Below are 22,427 nucleotides of genomic sequence, written 5' to 3'. Positions count from 1 at the left end.
ACCACCCCATATATCAGCAACCATGCATGGTTAAGCCACACGTCCACCTCCATCAGATGCTATATGGTTTTTATACGGTAGGCAGGTGTTTTATTAGAAGGCTGTGTTAAATTATTGTGGTTTCATCTCTGTATATTATATTTATTGTTGTGATCCACCCTGAGCCCACTTGCGGGGAGGATGGGATATAAATATAATAAATAATAATAATAAAATAATAATAATTGTTGTTATTAAACTGAACGTGAAGGTTTTGATACAGTCCACATCTACAAATAAAAAGCATTTCTCCACACCCTATAAGGGCACATCAATATCCTCTTCACACCATCCCAGACCCTTAGTTTTTTAATTCTCCTGGTTCTAGCAGCCTTTTGATCCCTGAGTTTATGTATGTCAGTGTCTGGGAGGCTGCTGAAGTACCCTAACAGTGCCAAATCCAAAGACTCGGAGATGCTCTGGGGGACAGAGACAAAGAAGAAAAGATCACTCATCAGCAAGAAGGGTGTGTTGAGACATGCCTGAGACAGGTAACAGAAGCCTGTGGGACTCCTCAGTTACCTGCCTTCTTTAATTAAACTCCCAAAATGGCAAAGTCCAACATGCCTTGATACTTCCTTAATCCAAGGGGGCTTGGTCTGTTGAAGACATGGCACCAGGGGCCACCCAAACCAGAAGGAGCAGATTGGCATTAGTGGCAAGCCAGATGTCCCAAATGTCACACTGCAGGGCTCTTCTCCTCCAGAAATCCCTTTGCTGTATTGCAACTAGTTTAGTAACTAAAATTAATACAGAGCCACCAGTGTGCATAGCTCCTTCCAGAATTTCAAAAGCAAAAGAAGTTCCCAGCCTTTGAGGAGCTTGAGATCTAAATGCTGACAATGTGAAAAATATTAGAGAAAGGCATGGATACGAACCAAGGAGGAGGATGTGCAAATGAAGTTGACCTGTGCTGCTTACTGTGGTTTACAGTAGGGATGCCACAACTTTCACAGAAAACATGTTCACCACTCACACTAGCCTTCTTTGCTTGTGATGATCAGATGTGAACTGAGTGTTCGTTCAGCTCATTTTGCCCCAAATGACTGAATACCTGCCAAACTGATTTGTTGTGAGTGTTTTTTCAAACTGTGTATGCATCTAAATAACTGCTGATCATATAGGTCAGCAACCATTAACATCCTTAAGGACTACTAAGATGAACTTTGACTGATAATGACTTTAAAAGAAAAAAATTAAGACTGATTTAGTTATTTATTTACTTCTTATACCCTGCCTTTCTCCCCATTGGGAACCCAAAAGGGTTTCCATTGTGCACTTCTCCTCCACCTTATCTTCACAACAACCCACAAGGCAGGTTAAGCTGAGAGTGCACGGGTGGCTCAAGATCACACAGCAAGCTTTCATGGTGGAGGGGGGATTCAAACCCAGGTCTCCAACATCTTAGCCCAAGACTCTAACCACTACCCCACACTTGGTGGAAAGGAGGGATGAGGCTCACAATGACGGGAACAAAGAGAATAGAGTATGCTACCTTGAACCATGTAAAAAGGTGGGATATGAATGCTTTAATAAATAAAGACTCTGCTAGGAAACCTCATTTCCCGCTCTGCCCCTCGGCTCCTCACTGGAGCCTCCAGTGCTGCTGGAGGAGGCTGCACACAGCACAGACCCTCGCCCGTCATCCTCGATGCCACCACTGCTGCCTCTCCCATCCTCATAATAGTGATTTCTCCCCCCCCCCCCCCGCCTCTTGCTGTTGGAGCCTCTGGCTTTTCCTTCAATCCTCCTGCTACGCTTCTCTCCTCCTTCTCCTCTCGGCTTCTCCTTACCTGTTCGCAAAGTGGCTGGTTATGCCCATGCAAGACCCTTCACCACCACTCCCATGGCCAGTGGGGGAGAAAGGCATGGGGAAGGGGCTTGGAAGGCAAAATACCTCCCAGGCAAGCCCACAACGGGCACACTTCCAGCAAGGTGTGACAGAGTCTCTTCCAGGAGTGACATCATTGCTCTGGCACTGGTGATTTGGGCCCCAAAGCACAGGAACATTCCCATGACCAGCACAATGACCTCACTTCTGGAAGACCTTCCCGGTAAGTGCCAGATCCCCACCCCTCCTGCTGCCAGGAGGGTAAGGGTCCTGGCAGCTCTACTTGTCTCTTCATGGCTATGGGCCCAACTATACAAAACCAAGGGCCAGATGGAAGACTAAACAGGATGTGATGCTGAAGCAGCCTGCTGGACAGCTATGAATGGGTTCACTAACCCTCTCTCAGATATTTTGGATTGCTTAGACAACCACAGACAGCCTGGTTTCCTAGAAAACCCAAGATCTCATGAGGTAGACTTGTGAGAGTTCAGCATTAAGGACTTTTTATAATCCTTTTCTGCAAATGTGGACCTCCTCAAGATTCACGGAAGCATTTTTAGCCACACTCTGGGTCCAGGTCCATAAGAAGATATGGCTATGGGCAGGCATGGTGGGAGCTTTTCACAGACTGCCAGGTTAAGGTGCCTGTGTTGGTGTTATTTGTGAGATCTAGGATCTTCCTAAGCAGGGGAGCCTAGAACACAAACGTTTAGCTCCCACATTTTTATGTAAAGGCCTGGGTCAAACTAGGCCTTCCCTTCCTTCAAGCTGCTCCCTGACATTAGTCTGTGTTCCCATGCTAACGTCCCTCTACTGCTCTCTTGCCTGCCATAAAATGTAAAATATTATTTTCTAACATGCTATTAAAAATCCAAGAACTCTAAAAACACAAGCCAAACCTCAACACCACATGTTGGAATGTCTTTGTTAGGACTTTTCTCACGTCTCCAACTCTGTATTGTGCAATATAGTTTGTAAGTCCTGAGAGAGGCCTGGGGGGTCACGGCACAGGAATGCTTGATCCATCCAGTGTGGGGAATATGCCACTTTGTTAATGACACTGGAGAAGGAGAAGGGGAAGGGGAAGAAGAAAAAAGAGGTGCCTCACATCCACTGAACTGCTAGCGCACGCCCTGCAAGGTTGGACCACAGCAAAGGAAAACCAGAAATGTGGCATAAAAAGCAAGTAGACCTGGCTGGACCAGAGAACCAGGAAAAGGCTTCACCTAAGAATAGGTTTGCCAACTTCCAGGTGAGGCCAGGGTATCTCGCAGAATGACAACTGATGTCCAGACAACAGAGATCAGTTACCTGGAGAAAAAATGGCTGCTTTGGATGACAGATTCTATGGCAATATGAAAAATCAAAAAGAGTCCAGTAGCACCTTTTAAGACTAACCAATTTTATTGTAGCATAAGCTTTCGAGAATCAAGTTCTCTTCGTCAGATGCATGGTACAGAAACTGGTCAAATATAGAGGAGGAGGGGAGGAGAGAGAAGATGCATCTTCTTTCTCCTCCCCTCCTCCCCCCTCCTCCTCTATATTTGACCAGTTTCTGTACCATGCATCTGACGAAGAGAACTTGATTCTCGAAAGCTTATGCTACAATAAAATTGGTTAGTCTTAAAAGGTGCTACTGGACTCTTTTTGATTTTGCTACCACAGACTAACACGGCTAACTCCTCTGCATCTATGGCAATATGAGGTCCCTGTCAGACTATGGAATCCCAGTTATCTAGAGTTCGTCTCCCCCCTTCTGCAAGAAACACAAAGTTTCTTGATTCCAAAAGGTTTATTGAAAGACAATGCTCAGGATACAAGTGTCCATATTCCAAGGACTAGGAAAGCCTTGGCTGAACAAAAGCTTTGTTGAGAATGACACACAAAATGAAAGTAACAACACTTCAAACACCCATTCCCAGCCTCCCCCCTTAGTCCTCTCTAGAAGGCCTGGGAAGGCGAGGATGTCAAGGTCGGCCAGAACAGGTTGATAAGAATTCTTCGCTCCCATGGATATATGCGGCTTGGGCAGCACCTGGGCCTGGAGGGAGAGAACTAAACAACTACAGATTATAACATGAGAACATGGCGTAGCTTTGGCTTGAGAACTGACTAGCAAACTGACACTCTGACAGTCCCTCTCCAGGCTCCATCAGGACCATAGCCAGAAAATTTTGGGGTGGAGGGGGGCCAAAAAGTATATTGGTGGGCAGCCCATCACTGGTGGTTCATTTAATGATCTACTTTTTTCACTGAGACACAATTCTTGTGTCCAATTCTACTTAGGAACCTGTCATTCTCTATTGTGGAACATTGTCTTTTTGTTTTCTATCTTGTATTCTTTACTTTGCTGAGAGTCTGTTACAACATAGTTTTTACCCCTTCAATCCTTACTCCCTCTGTCTCTCTCTCTTTTACTCCAATATGATTTTACTACCCTCTCCCTCCTGATTCAGGCTTTTAAAATAAGGGCTCTCCTGCCCTGATACTGTTCTAGTCACAGGGAGAATTGACATTTGGAAGATTTGTGACAGAATTCACATCTTTCTACCTCCTTCCTTTTTCCTTTACATGGAAAATTTACACTCATGGCAGATTTCACATCAGCCCCTAACACTGATTAGAGGGGTATGGCAAGTGTTTGATGGGGCACTAGCCTTTTTTGCCCCACCATGGCTCCAGGGCCTTTGTTAGCCATCAGAACTGCCCTCACAATATTTAGAAGGCTTGTGCATATGGCAATATCATAAGCTTCTCTCTGTATGTGTTTTAAACACAGAAACACTGCCTAGCCAGGCAGAAATTGGAAGCCAGATCCTGGCTGGGAGATGGAAAATTTCTAGCATGTGAGATGCCAGGCGAGACCAGCTTTCAGCCCCCGTGCACCGGAGATTTGCAAATAACAACAACAACACTTGATTTATATACCACCCTTCAGGATGACTTAACACCCACTCAGAGTGGTTTACAATGTATGTCATTATTATCCCCACAACAACAAACACCCTGTGAAGTGGGTGGGACTGAGACAGCTCCTAGAAGCTGGGCCTGACCCAAGGTCACCCAGCTGGCTTCAAGTGGAGGAGTGGGGAATCAAACCCAGTCCTACAGATTAGAGTCCCGCACTCTTAACCACTACACCAAACTGGCTCTCAAAGATCCTAAGACAATAGGGTCTTCCCAGATACCTTAACACACCCTACTGATCTTCTGCTATCTCTCATTTCAGGCAATTCAGGGCTCTGATAGCCTTACTCACCCATCCATCATGGATCATTAATCATAATTGACTTATCAAATCTTCCCATTTTTATTGTCTCACCCTAGAGACAGATCACCAGCTTATTGTCTGACCTCGGAGACAGCCTTCTGGTTCTTTGTCTCACCCTGGAGATGACCATTAAGTTATTGTTTTGGGGCAAAAGACATAATCTTGCCCCAGGGTACATTCCACGGTATAATTGGACTGCCGCTCTGTCATAGTTGTGTGCATACCCTTGTATCCAGCATCCACCCTCAGACTTCTGTCTGAGCTCTTCCTGCATTGAAACGCTGGTTGTTCAATGTGCTCTCTCCCAGATGCCCACTTCTGGATGATAACTATCACCCAATCCCTCAACTCTATCCAATTTCCCTCACTGCTTCCTAGTTAGCTCTGTGTTTCCACTGTGTGTTTTTGTGCGCAGTTGACCTTTATTATTTTCAATAAAACCCTTCTGATGGAACATTTGCTTAGTTATTAAAAGAGTTATCTAGAAAGGACAATTCTCGCATACATAGATGGCGATCTCACCACCTACCTGCCTCTGACTGACTTTCCTTGCATGATAATTCCCCCAACTCACAAGGAAACCCTCCATTTGGGTAACACTGTACCCCCAAATTTCCAGGATTTCCCAACCTGGATTTGGCGACCCTACCTAAAAACCATTACAGGACCAAGAAGGGACAGAACAGGAACTGTAAACTGCATGCAGGAAGGAGTCTAGAGCATAAACTGAGGTCTGCTGGCAGGAAGGGGAGCAAATGTGGGGAGAGAAAGGGCAGGGAAGCAGAAGGCAAGGCCAAAAGCTCATGACACCAGTCAGTTTGTGATTTTCCAAAGAGATGTAACACCTCCATCCAGGGCTCATTCTGAGGGGGAACGCACCGGAATGGCATTCCGGCAGTTCCCCAAACTCAAGTGGCCCCGCCCACCTGACTTTAGGGTTTAGGCCTCGATTGGGATCAAAATGGCCCAAATATGGGCCCAAATGGCCTGGATCAGGTCGGTGCCAGGAGGGGGAACCTTCCCCCACCTGACACCTACCTGATCCCGGCCATTTTGTCCCCAATCTGGGCCAAAACGGGCCCCAAATGGCCATTTTTGGCCATTTGGGGACCGTTTTGGCCCGGATTGGGCTGTATCAGGTCGATGCCAGGTGGGGAAAGCCTCTGCCACCCAGCATCAACCTGGTCCCAGATGTTTCAGCCCCGATCCTGGCTGAAACGGGCCCAAAATGGCCATTTTGGACCATTTTGGACCACTTTCAGCCTGGATAAGGGCCGACATGGCCCGGAACTGGGCCAAAATGGACAGGATCGGTGCTGGATAGGGGAACCCTCCCCCACCTGGCACCAACCTGGTCCCAGCCATTTCAGCCCCACCCTGGCTGAAACAGACCCAAAATGGCCATTTTTGACTATTTGGGGCCAGTTTTGGTCTGGATAAGGATTGATACGGCCTGGATCAGGGCTGAAATGGCCTGGATCAGGTTGGTGCTGGGTAGGGGAACTCTCCTCCACCCAGCACCAACCCGATCCCAGCTGTTTTGGCCCTGATTCAGGCTGAATTGGGTTCAAAATGGCCATTTTCTGCAATTTTGGGCCCGTTTTGGCCCAGATCAGATGTTGGGTGGAGGAAGCCTCCCCCACTCAGTAATGACCCAGCCCCAGTTGGTTCAGCCTTGATCCGGGCCCAAAAGGGCCATTTTGACCCATGTGGGCCCTTTTGGGCCTGGATCAGGGACAAAAAAGCCCAGACCTGATCAGTGCCAGGCAGGAGAGGGTTCCCCCATGTTGCTCCAACTCGATCCAGGCCATTTTGGCCCTGATCTGGGCCTAGAGGCCCAAAATGGCCACTTTAGGCCATTTTGGGCCATTTTCTGCTGGTACTGGGGCCGAAATGGCCGGATTTGGGTTGGTGCTGTGCAGGGGAAACCTCCCCCTCCCAGTACTGACCCAGTCCCAGCCATTTCAGCCCTTATCTAGGCCTAAACGGGCCCAAAATGGCCATTTTCACCATTTTGGCCCAATTTCCGCTGGGATCGGGGCCGGAACGGCTGGGATCAAGTCCGTGCTGGGTGAGGGAACACTCCCCTGCCCACACTGATCTAGTCCTGGCTGTTTCAGCCCTGATCTCGGCCCAAACATGACCCAAATGGCCCTTTTTGGCCATTTGGTGCCCATTTCGGCTGGGATCAGGACCAAAACTGCCAGGATTAGGTTGGTGCCTGGTTGGGGACACCTTCCCTGCCCAGCACTGACCTGATCTGGGCCTTTTGTGGCCTGATCTAGGTTAAAACATGCCCAAAATGGCCATTTTGAGCCATTTGGGGCCTGTTATGGCCTGGATTGGGGCCCAAAGGGCCCTGATTGGGCCTCTGCCAGGTGGGGGAACACTCCCCCATCGGGCATCAACCAAATCCCAGCCATTTCGGCCTGAACAAGTGGTGTGGCATATGCTAATGAGTTATGCTAATGAGCTCCTGCAACCCTTTTTCTACGAAATGACCCTTGCCTCCATCTATGGCTATCATAATTTCCATATAAATTTCCAAGTCGGCCCTGGGGAGGGCAGAGTGGAGGTACCTTATTGGGATGTAATACCATAGAATCTACCTTCCAAAGCAGCCCTTTCCTCCAGGAAAACTGATCTCTATAGGCTGGAGATCAGTTGTTATTCCTGGAGATTTTCAGGCTCCACTTGAAGGCTGGCTACACTAGCAATAGTAACAGCTAGGAAAGGAGAAGGGCTTCACCCCGTCTCTTATACATGCTGTTTTTGGACTTGCCAGAAACTCTGTCCACTGAGCAAGCCTGTCTTCTCATATATTTGTATGCAAAGGTTCATACGGAGGCACCTCTGGTATACTTGTCAGCTCCTGGATCTGTAGTTTTGCACCTTGAATAAATCCTCATTGGGTCGCCTGTGTTCTGAACCTTTGCAGCCCAAGCCTGTATTCAGATAATCTCAGCAGTTTTCTTTGGGCTCAATGTCTGTCCTGCATGGCAAATCCCCACATTTTTTCCTTCGGTTTCGACTGACACTGCAGGGATGCTCGGTCCCTTGTAGAGGCCTAGTATTTGTGGAACTGTCTGCATTTCTTGATAGAGCAGATGCCAGACCAAAAGTCATGCAAAGAATGTGCTCCAGCCAACACGGCAGAAATGCTGTTCTGACCAGCATGTCTTCCCAGCAGGCCTTGTGGGGATAAAGAATAGAACTGCTGGTATCTTATTACGGAAATGTAATTTTGCAACACACAGAAATTCCACAGCTTTACCATACTGCAAGTCACTGGATTAAACAAACAGTGGATTTCAGTGCCAAAAACTGGAGTGCACATTGAGAATTCTTGTCCTCTGGATGCTGAAACCAGAAACAGGCCACCAACATTTCTAGCTTTGCACCAAATTTGTATTTTTAATCAGAGACTACTGAAATGAAATGACCAGAGAGGTGAAGGAGGATGGCAGAGCTCCTCCTCAAGTACTGGAACCAGGGTATCTCCATATGTTGGGTTTACCCAGTCCTCACCCTAAAATAATACAAAACAAGAGCAGACTTTTGAGTTATTCAGACCACTTCATCAGGCTGGACAGTAAAAGCAAAAAAGAGGGAGACATCCTATTGAAAACACAAAAACTAGCAGTTGGTCAGTGGGGGAAGGGTCCATTTTTGTTTCTTCTTTCCAGCATGCCAGGTTGCATGGCAATCTGATACCAACTAAGCACCCCTGCACCCCTGCAATCAGTTAAGCATCCAACAGACATGTCTTGGCACACACAAAGATGTCTTAACACCATGGCTGAAAAGATGCTCCTCCCCTTTGTTTTTAACATCCAGCCTGATGAATAGTTCTGGAGAACTCAAAATCTTGCACAATGAGCTGTTATTTTGGTTGATTTAATAAAAGATATTACATGGATTTTGATTTGGACCATCCTACAATATCTTAGTTATGATCTCAATTGCTGTTGCCCACCCAGTCTTTTTAGGAAGTGGGCAGGGTCAGGTAGGGCTTTTGCCCAGCAAAGCTTCTGGTTGGCTTTGGAGATTTAATTTACTGTGCAGATATTTGAAAATGTTACTTTGGCAGCAGCTGCCACCACAGAACAAGGATCATCACTGTATGGCTGAAAGCAAAGCTGCAGCGGCTATTTTGTGGCAGCCAGGGCTTTTTTTAAGGGGGAACGCTCTGGAATGGCGTTCCAGCAGCTCTAGAATCTGCCTATATGATTCCTCCAGCCCTGCAGGCTCTGCAGAAGAGGCTAAGCTGCTTTGAGTTCATTCTGCTTTCTTGAGTGAGTGAGTGAGTGAGTGAGTGAGTGAGTGAGTGAGTGAGTGAGTGAGTGAGTGAGTGAGTGAGAGCGCAAGCAGACGCTGCTCGGGCCTGGTGCGGACTCTCCAGAGGAGGCTTAGCTGCTTTGAGTTCATTCTGCTTTTTTTCCATTCCTCTGTGAGTGTGAGAATGAGAGTGTAAGCAGAACTGCTGGGGCCAACTCTCCAGAGGAGGCTAAGCTGCTTTTAGTTCATTCTGTTTTATTTTCATTGGGGGAGTGGGTGGGTGGGGCTGGTTTTGTGTGTGTGTTGCTTTGAGTTCATTCTGCTTTCATTTCATTCAGGGGTTTCTGTGTACGTGTGTGCTGCTTTGAGTTCATTCTGCTTTCTTTTCTTGGAGCTGTGGGGGGCTGTGTGTGTGTGTGTCTGTGCTGCTTTGAGTTCATTCTGCTTTCTTTTCATGGGAGTGGGTGGGGCTGTGCATGTATGCGTGTGTTGCTTTCATTCTTTTGTTGATTGAAGTTGACATTGTTAGCGTTCCCACAGCTTTTGAATGCAGATTGGTTCTGTGTTAGCTAAATATATCAGTTATGGTTATTTGTATTAGTTAAAATATCAGTTATGGTTATTCCAGTTTTATGCTAAGAATGGATAGGTGTGTCCAAGTCACAGAAGGCTTTCATCAATATATTCATCAGCATATCGGTGTTCTTATGTCTTAATAGCTGTAACTCAAATGGTTCTCCCCATCCTCAGCTGATTAATATCACTGAAATTGCAGTGGACATATGGGTGTTAAGGAAGTTTTTATGAATATTGTTTGTGTGGGACATTGGAATATTTATGAGCATTTCACAATGTCATAACAGCTTAGCCATTGGTAAGGTAGAGTTGGCAGGCAACAAAAAAAAAGCCATTTTAAACTAAGTATAAATCTAATGCAGCTACAGTTGAGTATCTAATTTTGAATTGGTCCAGTAAAGCAAAACCATCCCTGAAACTTTAAAAATTCAATATTCATTAGATTAGGAATTTCAGACTCTGTGGAATTTTGAGAAAGAATTTTGGAATTTTTTTTTCTACACTGGCAGGGGGAATCTGTTAGAATTTAGATTTGTGAGATGAGCTTTGGATTTTTAGAAGCCCCCTCCTTCTTGCATATTTTAAAATATAAGTCCAAAGAAATAAAATATTTGAGAAAGGGAATGGAAGATTTCACTTTTTGTAGGGGATACAAAAAGGGGAAAAAAACCGTTCTCATAATAGTGTAATTTTCCAAGCTTACTAACATTTATCTCATCGTAATGCATCACTTTCAGGAGCGATGTCACTTCCGGAAGTGACATCATCGTGCATATCCAAGAGCATGAGTGTGCACTTCACGCACACACGTGATAATAGAGAGTTCTACCATCTCTTTTCCCAGAAAAAAACCCTGCTGGCAGCCATTTTGTAGCTGCAACCACCACACCGTGTCAGAATTCCATAGGTGTCTGCTAAGGTCAGCAGCCCCCCGGTGGAGGCAGGGGATCCCTTGCTCCTAGTCTCTGCTCCCTCCCACCTCTCATGTGGCTGGTGAGGGGGAGGCATGAGAATGGGCCTGGAAATTCTGCTCCCATGTCACCTGGGAATGACATCATTCCTGGCACAATGTGAAAGCAACAGGTCATGCTGGGGGCCAATTCAGTAAAAAGCTGCTCCAAACACAAAACTTGGGGCCAATTTTTACTGAATCACCCCTTGGTGCAATCCACTGCTTCTTCTTTGTGCCAGGAATGATGCCATTTCTGGAACAATATGAGAGCTCTCTGGAGTGCCCATGCACAGCACATACACATGGTAATGCCCCACCAGAGTCCCGCCCCCTGTCAGCTCCTGTTTTTTCAGCCCCAGAGGACCTGGCAACCCTAGAGCCTGCAGACTCAAAAAGATCGGGGATCCCTGCTATAAACAGCAGTCATCAATTTACTTGTAAGTCTAGAAGTCATTCTTAATATAAGAACAGCTCACTTTTCTTTCTCTATGTATTCATTTATTTCTTTCCCACCAAGCAACAGTTACAGAACCAGGGAGGAGCCTTTATATGCTGCACACAGGCTTAAATCCAACATTTACATGGGAATGGTCACGACTGCGGCAGAGTCATCTTGACAGTTCAGATCATTTCTCCCTGGAGGCCTCCGGCTGGCCCCTTTTCTCGGAGACTGTTGGACTAGATGGGGCTCCAGTCTGACTCTGAAGGCTCCTTGTGCCCGAGGGGAGACCTGCCTGGTGGTCGGATCTCCTGCGGTTCTTGTAGCTCTGGAATGTGGGTGCGTGCATGTGTGAAATCAGAAAAATAGTGCAGAGGAGGGCTTAAAAACACGGTCTCAAGCCCCCACCCCACCATGGCGGATTTGTCCTGCATACAAGGAAATTGTGTTGACTTTCATACTGAATATAATTTAGATGAAAGTAGATGCCTTGTACCACAAACCAGGGAGTTCAGAAAGCAAGGTATGTTTCAATTTGCTCACTGAAAATTTTCAAAATAAAAAAGAAAGTTGCAAAGTAGCAAGCAAAAAGGATCAAAGAGGGGGGAAGTAATTACAAAGAACAGCCAGACAGCTAGGATACAGAGGTCCTAACCAGCATGGAGCCGCAGCACTTCTGGATCTCAGAAGATAAAGCATCCATCACATAAGGGACACCTGCCAACCCCCTCCTCCAATCTATTTTGAGACTATGATCCATCATCAGCCTCCCTCTTCCACCTCTAGCCCCTTGCTTCTTGTGGAACTCTCTTGTAAAACTTGCACACACACACAAAAAAGCCGCAGCTCCATAAATCCCCAATCCATTCTGCAGATATTTCCTGCACTGGGGCTTTCAGCAGCATCTGCTGGTTTGAAGTAACTTTTTATTTGTCCTGAGGGTGCCGTTACTCCCAGCTTTAGCTGTTTCTCCCTCTCCGTGGTCTCCAGAAGGCCCTGTCCATTGAAAGAAGTCTTGGTGAAAGAATAATAATTATTATTATTACTCACGTAAATAGAGATTTCATTTCTTCTGGTGCAGTACGAGGAGGAGCCCCAGTGGCAGGGGCACCCTCCATGGACAATGCAGGCCTTGCCTGAAGAATATCACTGGGAATACAGAAATCTTTAAGGACAACATCTGAACCCTGAAGGCATGGAGGCTGAGGTTCCAGGGGTGGGGGAAGATCAGGAAAGTCAGGGTCTCGGGGGCCTGTTCCTCTGTGCTTCTAAAAATCTGGAGGCTGTGCCTCAGGACTGAGCATAGATCCTGTCAATCACTTAGCAAAGCATTTCCTGGGCATTGCAGTTCAAGGGCACTGGATGTGTGAACCCTTGGAGAAAAGAACACTGAATGTCATCACCAGATGTCATCAAGTCCTTATTATCTATTTCATGTAAAAAGTCTATAAACAGTTTCCATTCAGTCAAAAATGTAACTAATGTCTTTTCTCTAATCAGTGAAGTAAGTTTTGCCATTGACACAAACTCCAAGACTTTTATCCACCATTCCTCCACTGTAGGCAATGTTGGAGTTTTCCACTTTTGTGCTTAGAGTAATCTTGCTGCCGTGATCAAATATAAAAACAAAGTTCTAAAGCTTCTTTCCAACTGGCTGTCCATCATTCCCAACAAAAAAAGTCTTCCAGTCAATATTGTTGCAAACAGCTTATAGTCATTATTTAATAATGATACAGGCCTATAATTTCTTGTCAATGTCTGGTCTTGTCCAGCCTTTTGTATACGTATGTTGGCTTCCTTCCACATCTCAGGCATTTTACCTCCCTCTAAGATAGAGTTCATTATCTTTTGTAAAGGCTGCAGAAGTTCATCTTCAAAACACTTATAGTAACTACTTGGGAGTTCATATGGTCCAATCGCTTTTTCCAACTTACTCTTTTTTATAGCATCTCCCACTTCTCTTACTGTTATAGGTCCATTCATAATTTGTCTTTGTTGTTCTGTGATCTTAGGTAACTTTTTTCTGATTTATATACTGCCCTTCAGGACAACTTAATGCCCACTCAGAGCAGTTTACAAAGTATGTTATTATCCCAACAACAAAACACCCTGTGAGGTGGGTGGGGCTGAGAGAGCTCCTAGAAGCTGTGACTGACCCAAGGTCACCCAGCTGGCTTCAAGTGGAGGAGTGGGGAATCAAATCCAGCTCTCCAGATTAGAGTCCCATGCTCTTAACCACTACACCAAACTGGGTCTCTTCTGGTTATTAATATATTCATCTATTTTCTCCACTGATACATCACAACTCTTACACAGATTTGCATAATATTGATAGAAAGCTTTTTGTATATCTGAAGTATCTGTTAATACCTTGTCTGCCTCTTATATTTTCAATATCATTCTCTTTTCTCTCTTCTTTCTCAGTTTATATGCCAACCATTTCCCTGGCTTATTTGCATATTCAAATTTTCTTTGTCATAATTCAATTTTATTTCCATTTCTCTTTACATTAACATCGACAGTTGTTGTAAGATCTTATTATATTGCAATATGTTTGTATTTTCAGCAGCTCTCTTTAATTCTTCCTCTTTGATCTTTATCTCCTCCAGAACACATTGCTTTTTCTCTTGATTCTTTTTCTTCAGTTGAGCATTACGTTGGATTAGATAACCTCTAATAAATGCTTTACTTGCATCCCAGACCACTCTCGTGTCTGCATCTTTGTTTAAATTTAATTCAAAAAATTCTTTTAGTTTATTTTATAGTCTTTAATAATCCCTTCATTTTGTAACACAATCTCCACCTAAAGGTACCCCTTTTCCTAATAAGCCTAGCCTTATCCTTGAGGTGCTATTTTTCTTTGTGCAGGGAGTTTTTTATGGGGGAGAAAACACACAATGTCCCACTAGCAGCCTTAAGCAGCACAGTTTAGACAACACTTGATTCTGATACAGCATGGAACCAACATCATAATGTTGGCAAAGCATGCAAGGTGTGTGTTTTCAATATTATGTCCATTGATAGGTAATCTACCTCTATCTACCACACCTCAGAAAATGCTACACCCATGAAAATGAACATGGGATGAGCTCGTGGTGAGTAGTCTTTTGCAGCACAAGCCAGAATGTCATCACTGTATATCCCCCCTCCCACACCCTCCATCCAGGCATTTAGCGGTTTGGAAGGGTAGATGAGGCAAATGGTCAGGGAAGGACCCAAAGTGCTCCTCCCCCAGCACAACGCCTCCAATCTGATACCCATCCTGATTCCTGCAACAAGTGCCTCCCCATGAGCCCAGCTGAGTTGGCAGCCCTGGACAGCAGCCTTCACTTGCTTCTCCCCTCCAGCAGTCCTCAGTGCTGATATGCATGTAGGAAGTTGCCTTCTGATGATGCAGATCATTGGTCGAGCCCAATGCTGACAAGTGGCAGTGATTTTCCTGGCTCTCAGGCAGGTCTTTCTTCCCTGAGGATCATGTTCACCTGGAGACACTGGAGGTCTTCTTCATGCCAAGCACTAAGAATGGATCCTCTTGTGCAAGCACCCATGTGCAGCTCATGTTGTGCCAGAATCAGGCCTTAGACACTCACTCAGACATTTTTTCACATGCTGAATTCTGCCTCGATCTGCTCAATCCACATTTTTAACGCTTCTCATATATGTTGCCACTGATTTCCAGTCTAGCAAGAGATGAAAGGATATCCTGAGTTTGTCTCCTTTACTTCTCCCCACAGTTCCCTCTTCTCTCCCCCTGGATTTATTTCTGTATTGCTCCAGTTGTACTAAACAGGAGCTGTAGAAAAAGCAACACTCTACAAAACACCCTGAGGCAGCTGGCCAAAGGTCGTCTCTGGGCAGCGGCATGAAGAAGACCGTCTTGGACTATTCCTAGATTTTGCAATTTAGTTAGTTTGTATGGAGGATCTGAGGAGCAGATTAGGAAGCCCCTGGAGGATCAGCCACTTCAGGAAGCTGGCAGAACAGAAAGAGGAGAGGACTCCATTTTATGGTTTGCTATTGTTGGTTAAAAATCTCAAGAGAAGTAATAGCCAATGGAGGGCTGCTTTCTGTGGTGCTTATTAACACCGGTACAGCCTGGTTTACAAGCAAAGTGAACTCTTTCCTAGGCATTTTAAGAACAAGACCATGACTAGCTTAATCATATATATTTTAGAATCAAATCATATATTAATCACTATAATTTATCTTCTTAATTTATTTCATATCAAGGCATAGTGCAAGCATCTTGAAAGGGCTTACAAAATCATTAAAATACTGAGATAAAACACTAGGAAAACCTCATTACATTCACTACAGCAATAAAAAATTGGTAAAAATGCAGCAGCAATTCATCAATAAAACTCAAGTTAATCAAACATATTAGCAACAGGATACAGAAATTAAACTGCTGTAAAAAAGCAATCCCTCTTTAAACAATAACCACAACTAACCAAATGTATTCCGTTTGAAAGCCACCCTAATGCCTTTGCAAACAGGCAGGCAGACTGTATAGACAAATTTGCAAGAGGGGTGGGGGGGTTGAGGAGATGTTTTTCGGCCTTCCTTTGCACTTGTCTCCTGATCTCTCTCTCTCTCTCTCACATGCACACACACACTCCATAGCAACACAAACTGCAGGGTGTCTGATTACCAGGCAAGTCTTCCCACAGCCACATCTCCTTCTGCCCCAAGAGCACACAAGGAGCCTGCAGAGTCAGATGGGAGTGCCACCTAGTCCAGCAGTCAGACAGAGGCCTCCAGGGAGCTCAGCCACTGTCTGGGAGAATGTTTATAAAGTCTCCCCTTGGTACCTAAAACCAAGACCAACGATTCTCATGGACTTCGCATCAGACTCAACTAATGTTTTGCCATGTCACATGTGAGTTCCTGTGCCCCGACTCCAATTCTCTCACAGACAGCAGCTGCTATGAGTTAAGTTCCCAAGTACTGCGGGGCCCCAGTTTGGAGCAGGGTTGTGGCCTGGGGGCGGGGTTCAGCCTTCCCCCTTGACTGTTCCCTTGCCTAGGAATGGACCCTCTGGAGCATTTGCCCCATTACCGACCTGCACATGTGGCCCATCTGCAAAATGAGGGCCTGCATTTGCCGCGAACAAATTCAGACAAACCATTTGCAACAAACTCCATAAACAGGAAGCAAACCAAGATGCCTTCTGGGTCAGAGATAAGCCAGGGCCCCGGGGAACTTTTTTTTTTTGGTCAGGGATCCGTTTTGTTGTTCAACAGGCAGAAATTTAAGAGATGAGACAATTATTCTTCATTCCTTGATGAGCCATGCCTGTTGAAATGCTGCCCCTATGTGAGCTAATAGGGCTGAAAAGTGGGTATCCCCAGGACTAGGAGATCTGACTAGTGGGGGGGGGATGCTTGCTGAACATCCCCTTCTTGTGCTTTGTTCCCAGGAGGCCCTTTTTCTCCCCAAGCAAGGGGTGATTGGGTTACTTTTGAAGGCTGAATTTCATTATTTTCTCCTCTTTTTATTGATTTGGTTTCCAAGTTTGCAAATGAGGTCATTATGATTCCCAAAATATTTCCCTCAAATCAGGGCAAGGTCTGTAGATTTGTCTGCCTCTCCCCTCCCTTTTGTCTCTTACACACTCCTGCTGAATTGCAAAATATTTCATTTCTGTAAACACCAACTTCCTCTTCCAAAAGCTCTCCCGCTTGTTTGTCAGACTTTGGTACAAGGAGCATCACTCACTCACTATCACATCTTACGACGGTCCTCTACTGCCACCTACTGTGTGAAATCGAGCCTTCCTCTCCTGTGGCAGCCACAGTTCCTGAGCCTGGACAACTGGGCCCTGCTTGTCTTGCCAATGGCAGTTCAGTCCCTGTCCCATTTGGGGTCCTCCACACAGCCTCTAATGTGAGCCCTTTGGCACAATAACTTCATTCGCAGGTGAAGTGTGTTGCTAGTCACAAAAGCTCATCTGGAAAACTGGGATGTTGCTTTTTACTCTGGAAGGTATAAACATTGGAATATTTATCCCTATCGTCTTCTTCATTAGGCAAAACAGCCATCATTATGATGGGGGGGTGTATGGGAGGGAAATGTTTGCAATATAAAGAAACAATAAAATAGTGGAGAGGAGAATGATGCACGCCGTGTTGGGTTCCCGTTGGGTGAAAAGGCAAAGCGTAAATGAAGTAAAAGGAAAGAAAGTGGGTAGATGCAGTGCATCCACACAGGCTCTGTGCTTCCCTCCAGAGTCCTGGCCTCTCCGGACTTCGGACAAGCCTGTCTTAGTATAACTTCTACCTTTGTGAGTTCCTTAGGGCTAAAGCAAGAACAGAATCCAGAAGACAATGTGTGTGAAATAAAATGTCTTTAGGTCAAAACTCTCTGGCAGAACTATGCAAAATGGTTTATGTAATGATACAGAGGTGTCAGAGAGAACAGAAGCGTGCAATAGGCAATGCCTATGGGTTCAGTTAGCATGTGGTTCTGGCTTGCATGTCTGAAGAGAAGTGAGTGCCAGTGCCCCTCCAACGCCAGCGTCTTCCAATGAACTCCTCTTTAAAAAGGAACAAATTGGACATCATTGAAACCAGGCTGCAATCTTCAGCTTGAGAAATAGTCCTACAATAACGATATGATTCTAATAAGAATAGCAGTCAGGAATTGAACCTCCCCTTTAACAAGTAACTTTTCCCAGATATAATTTTCAATTATCCAAGGAGATAAGAGCCTAGGAAATTATCTCCAGCTCCCCAGCAAACATATTCCCTTTGCTGCCAAGCAACATTCACGGGCTCTGCCTCTCCTGGATTAAATTAAATAGTTTCTGGGGGTTAAAGTACCATCAAGCTATGATATTATTATTATTATTCCCATTTGGGTTATTTTTCACTTTTGCATTCATTTTCATTAGTTATGACAATTGAGCTATGCTCAGCTTTCCCACTTAAGAGTTCAGCCTTCTTTATTCTGAGTGCCTTTACAGGACTGAATGGGTAACCATTTACTTTTCTGGGAGAGTATTTGGGCCTTCTCAAGGACTCCTGGTGGGGCATATTCAGCCCCCTCTCTACTGTGTTCCAGATAGCAGCTGCTTTATTCAGTCCCCTAAAGTTTCAAGTGAGCCCTTCTGGGTTCTTTCTGAATACCTCCATTCTAGAGTCCAGATTTTGACCCTGCTAGAGTATGATGGGATGCATGGGGCTTTTTAATGGATGTATGTTCCATCATCCTCAAGTTGCAACTGACTGACGATGACCCCAGCAAGGGGCCTTCAACACAAGTGAGAAGCAGAGGTGATTTGCCATTGCCTTCTTTGGCAAAGCAATCCCAGTGGTACACAGACGTTGACTGCCTACACAATGCCTATTCAGAAGTTACCATGGCATGCAGAAGTCAAAATATGGCAAGGATTCATTGCTTATTTTTCTCTCTCCACAACTGAAATCTGTTGCTTTACAGGTCTGGAAGGTGCATTTGTTCACTAACATTACCAAGAATTTGCCAACATGGCAAAGAAGCATCAAACAGGGCATGAAATTGCAACAGAGATTCACACAGAGAGAGAATAAAATGATGGTCATAAAAGCACCTTTATTCTTTTCACACACTTTTTGTTTCCACTGCAATCAGTCTCCAAAAAGCTTACTTTGCAGAGCTGTACACTGAAAGTCCTTCATGCACCACTGGATCACAATCACTCCAGGGATGAAGCTCAGCAGCTGTTTAACAGCAGGAAGCACAGCAGAATATGGCTCCAGGACAGAGGAGAAAGATTTCTTTACACACCAACAGCAGTGGAGAAAGACGGACATCTTTGCCAAGCAGATCTCCCCCCACCACACACACACACAGATTGTATGGAAAGTGCTGAGCGTTGCCATGATAGCAGTCAAGAGTCAAGAATTAACCCCTTCACTGCTAGCATTCAAATAACCTCACACATCCTCCCCTCACTGATGGGGAGGGAATGCCTGCCTCTTCTGACTGCTGTAATAATGAATGCCTAAAACAGCCTAGATGGTGGATATTCCGTGTCACTGGCTGATGCTGGGAGGGCAGAGGATGGTGCCATGCCACACAGACAGTAGATGTTCTGTATACTACAGGGGGTGATCAGCACTTGCCCCCAGGTTGCTACGCTTGGCAGCATCTCCGTGGCAGGCAAATGTAGTTTGTTTGAGGTCAGGAAGGACACACACACACACACACACACACCAGATCTGACTGCTTAAAGGCCATAGAGGGAGAGGGCAGGGTTGCTGGGTAGGGCTTAGCTCCACTGCTTGAGCCATTGAGCATAACTGCACCAGACACTCCTCTTGCTTTGGGCTTTCTCTCTTCTTGGGGCACATGGGCTGGGTGGTTTGAAACTTGGCAGCAGCTTGAGGGCTGGTTAGGGAAAAATCTGGAGGGTTTTCCCAGCTGAATGATCCCATAATTGAATGTTATCTGATGGGAAGGTACAGCCACATTCAGGCATGCAAATCCATGAGACAGCAGATTCCCTTGAATAAACTCCAGCCCTTGTCTCCTTGGCTAGGCCCCTCTTCTTTCCCAGGCCTCTTTCCCCCAAGCTCAGCACTGAGATCATAGAGCACATGTGAATTTAGTGATTGGTGACCTCTGCCAGAACATGACTTTCTCCCAACACACTTGAGAGGGAATATGCACAAATCATTCCTCCTGCAACCCTCCATACTATACCAGAAAGCCTGTGCAGCAGAGGGGAGCTCCAGGACAAATAAATCTGCCCAAGAAACACCATCATATACGGCAGACAGATCGCAGTGAGTGTTAGCTGGAATATAGAAGATCAAGGTGCTTCACCCTCCAGATATAGGAGGAAGATAGGAGTAGGTTCACCAGTCTCCAGGTGGGACCTGGATATCTACCAGAATTACAGGTGTTTTTTAGACTACAGAGATCAGTTCCTCTGGAGAAAATGGCTGGTTTGAGGAGGTGAACTCGATGGCTCTATGCCCCTCTGAGGTCCCTCCCCTTCCTAAATTCTGCCCTTTGTCAGACTATGGCATTCCAAACCTGATAGTCTGCCTCACTCCCTTCTGCAAGAAGACAAGGTCTTTTGATTTTAAAAGGTTTATTGTGAAAGACAGCATTCAAGTCCAGATGTACATATTCCAGGATTAGAGATCCTGGCTGAGCAAAGTATTGCTAGGAATGAATCACAAAGTAAAGGTTGTTACATTTCACACTCCCGGAGCCCAGCCTCCCCTCCCCCCCCCCCTGAGTTCATACAGCAAAACTTCTCAGAGGAGCACTGAGCTGGCCAAGGTCGAGACAGCAGATCCTTTTCCATGGAATCAGCTCCTTGCAGGTGTTGCCTAGAGGGAAAGAAGACTAAACACTACAGGATTAAATATGGCATTACTTAGGTTAAAACGGTTTCTGACACTCTTTTGGGCTGCTACACTTCCAAATCTTCCAACCTGGAGTTGGCAACCCTAACTAGGGGTGTGCACTGGAAAAATTGTTTTAATTCTGTATCATAATTTAAGAAAGGGAAGGTGTTTCAGTTTTTAAAAATGTCAGAAATGTCATATTGTGAGTACTTACTGGATGTCTGCCCATTGATTTCCAGGCAGGGCAAATGGCAGATTTTCCTCAGTGGACTTTTCTTCAGCAGATGGTATCAAAATATCAGGATTCTAATCCACCCTTTCTTCTAAAGACTTCTAAAGACTAAAGTTTCAACTGAATTGGACAAAGTGGTCGATTTTACAACTCCTTATCTGGTCATCTCCAGATTAGATTACTGCAACTCACTGTCAAGATGATGGCAGCATCTTGCCATACCTATACACAGGGAGGAAGAAGCTGGGAGTTGTGATGTTATGTTTATCTGTTGCAGCTGGGACTCTCAGCTCTCCCAGGATGTGGATCCTGTCTGAAGTTATCTCTCTTAAAACTATGCTGGTTCCCAGCAGCTGGGAAGAACCTTGAACTCCCCTCTTAAAGGAAGGGGGGAAGGGTTAGCTTGTGAATGTTATATGCTTATCCTTTCGAGAATCACAGTTCTCTTCGTCAGATGCATCTGACAAAGAGAACTGTGATTCTCGAAAGCTTATGCTACGATAAAGTTGGTTAGTCTTAAAGGTGCTACTGGACTTTTTGATTTTGCTACTACAGACTAACACGGCTAACTCCTCTGCACTTATATGCTTATGAAATCTAACTGTGCCTCATTCCTGATAATTTTTGCTCTTAGTAAGATCATGATACTAGAAATTTACAATAAAGGTTTTTCTAAACCAGATAAGACTTTTGGGGAGACTGGCAGATTCTTACTCTTGCTCTATGCAGGGCTGCCCTTGAGAATAATCTGGAAGTTACAATTGGTCCAGAATACAGTGAGGTGTGCACCAGCCCTTCCAATCCTGTTACAGAAAAAAGAACATTTTTAAAACTGAGACAAGCTCATGTTACATTGCAATCGGTTGGTTCTGGGGGGCAAACTACGTGGCCTCTCTCTGTGGAGGCAGGTGCTGCAGAAAAATGTCCTTCTTCTGCAACGTAATGGAGGAACAGTCATACAAGCAGCACGAATGATACTTTTCTGAACTTTTGAGGATCAATAATACCCACAATAAACATCAAGAAAGAAACTCTTCTGAAGATCAGGAAAAAATTATCAGAACAAACCAGTTTAATCTGCACAGAATCCAAAAGAACAAAAATAATAACTCTCCCAAACTATCCGACCCCAGTGACAAAATGTCATTGTCCCTTACTATTCCCCTCCCTGTGGAAAAAGGACAGAGTAAAGGCTAGTATATAGCAATAAATTAATAATCAAAATTAATTAAACCAGCCTATCAGGAAAAAAAGTCCTGCATAGTCTCAGCAAGATCCATCTGGCCAAGCAAGGTGTCTCTTCCAGGACACAAGAAGCAGAGTAGCACTCTCACAGCACAAAATGGCTAATGTAACTGACAGCTGCCCTTTGAAATTTCCTTCTCTTCCAAGATTGGCCAAAGCAGCTCCCCTTGGTGTGTCGAGATGGCACTTCCAATACATGGGTGTCAGACATCAGGGTGGTGGT

Source organism: Eublepharis macularius, chromosome 13, assembly GCF_028583425.1.
Source record: "Eublepharis macularius isolate TG4126 chromosome 13, MPM_Emac_v1.0, whole genome shotgun sequence".
NCBI classification, from domain to species: Eukaryota; Metazoa; Chordata; class Lepidosauria; order Squamata; family Eublepharidae; genus Eublepharis; species Eublepharis macularius.
This window is presented reverse-complemented; position numbering follows the sequence as displayed.